The sequence below is a fragment of the Sphaeroforma arctica genome, assembly GCF_001186125.1.
Source record: "Sphaeroforma arctica JP610 unplaced genomic scaffold supercont1.265, whole genome shotgun sequence".
NCBI lineage: Eukaryota > Ichthyosporea > Ichthyophonida > Sphaeroforma > Sphaeroforma arctica.
This window is the reverse complement of record NW_014040293.1, coordinates 65,101-67,308: the sequence shown is the minus strand read 5'-3', so window position 1 is coordinate 67,308 and position 2,208 is coordinate 65,101.

Below are 2,208 nucleotides of genomic sequence, written 5' to 3'. Positions count from 1 at the left end.
GAAAATTATTCAATAAAGAACAGCTACCTTGTACAACAGGGGCTTGTTGGACTGCGTGCTTTAGTCCACAAGTCTCCTAGTTTGCCTTTATGACATCTTAAGTGTCCAAAGGGTTTAATAATCAGCCAAGTGTGGTACTCCGTCTAAGAAAAAGTTTACAAACCCACACATGCTGTTCACATCTCTTCCTGTTGTTTGTGTTCGCCAATCTAACAGGTGTTCCACCTTACAGGGGTTGATTTTAATACCTTCCCCAGATATACGGTAGCCTAAGAGTTGTATTTCGCTCATGGCGAAGTGACATTTCTTCTCGTTAATCTTGAAGTTTTGTTCGTTGAGTCTCTGGAGGACTCGCCTGACTAATGCGGCATGTTCGCTTTTAGTCTTAGAAAAGATGACTATGTCATCTATATAGACTTGCACGTTAGGCATGTCTGCAAGCATTTCCTCCATTACTTGTTGGAAGAATGATGGTAAGGAGTGCAACCCGAAAGGTGCACCTCTGAACCTGTATTGTTTACCTTTCCAGGTAAAACTAAAGTACTTACGATGGGGTTCATAAATTTGCAGTTGATGATACCCCTGTGTTAGGTCTATGGATGTAAACACCGTAGCGCCTTCCATTCGTCTCAGTAACTCGTTTATACGAGGGAGATGGAAACTATGAGTCGGCAATAACTTATTTATTGGACTCATATCTAGACATACTCTGACTTTCTTAAATGTTCCGTCAGAATTGTGTTGATCAACTGCCAATAATGCTAAGTTAACTGGCGTTTGTTGGTAATTGATTTCGATTACCCCATCGGATAACCATTTCTCAACTTGATCTTTAACTACAGCTTCGTGTCTCCAAGAAACATAGTTTCTTGAAGGGCATTTGAGCTTAATAAAGTCTACCGTGGTTAAGTCAAGGCTGACATATCCGTCGTTAAAACGGAATTTTACCCAATCTGTGATTTTTATCTTCTTATTAACTAGAATCAGATCCATGATTTTGTTCGCAAAGTCCGGTATTAATGCCTTGACTGTGGCGAGTTCTGCGATGACGTAATGGAATCTTTAGTATTCGTGTCAGGCATGTGCCATAAAAGGGGTGTACAATATAAACCGCGCCATAGAAGACTTAAGTTCTTCTTACGTACTGCATTGAAGGATGATGCAGATGATTGGCCGTACCACCTTAAGTGAGACAAACACAGATGAACGAGTGTGCTGATCCGGTTACAGGTACAACACCCGCTCACTGTTTTCGTGGCAGATATAGTGAGATACAAATACCTTTTAACAAGGACGAACCTAATCACGGTAGCGAGTTCTGCGATGACGTAATGGAATCTTTAGTATTTGTATCAGGCATGTGCCATAAAAGAGGTGTACCATATAAACCGCGCCATAGAAGACTTAAGTTCTTCTTACGTACTGCATTAACGGATGATGCAGATGATTGGCCGTACCACCTTAAGTGGGTACAAACACAGATGAACGAGTGTGCTGATCTGGTTACAGGTACAACACCCGCTTACTATTTTCGTGGCAGATATAGGGAGTTATAAATACCTTTTAATAAGGACGAACCTAATCACCATGAGTTACCATGGTTAGAGAAGGTACATCGTATTTATAACGTTGTATATCCTTGCTTGCGAGAAACACGCAATATTGCCTTATTAAAAAGGCAAAATAGATGGAATGCTACCAAAAAGATAGCAGAGTATCAGGTTGGAGACAGAGTTAACATCCGTCAACGTAATTCCGATGCTACTGTATTAACATCTCAATGGATAGGACAATATATAATCTCTGTAGCTGACGTTAAAAGTGAAACTTATGAGGTTAATAACCCCGACGGTTCCAGTGCTTTTAATATAGACACTAGTCGGATTCTGACTACTGAGATTATTCTCGCAAGAAGACATGACTCTAATACCCCTCTTAATCGTTCTGAATTTAAAGACATTATATGGAGAACGGATAAAGGAGGCTATACATACTATCGTACACGCTTTATAGACGGTACAATCGCTGAGCTGACTTCAGATGCTTTCGATAATCAACACTATTTAAAAGCCTTTAATCGAAAATGGCGTAAACGCCTGCATAAGTCACAAGCTGAAAAAGATGGCATGTTTCCTTCGTCTAAAGGCACGGAAGTTAAAACTTACCCGCCTACAGTATTTATCCCTAGCTTTAATGCTCACCCTTCAT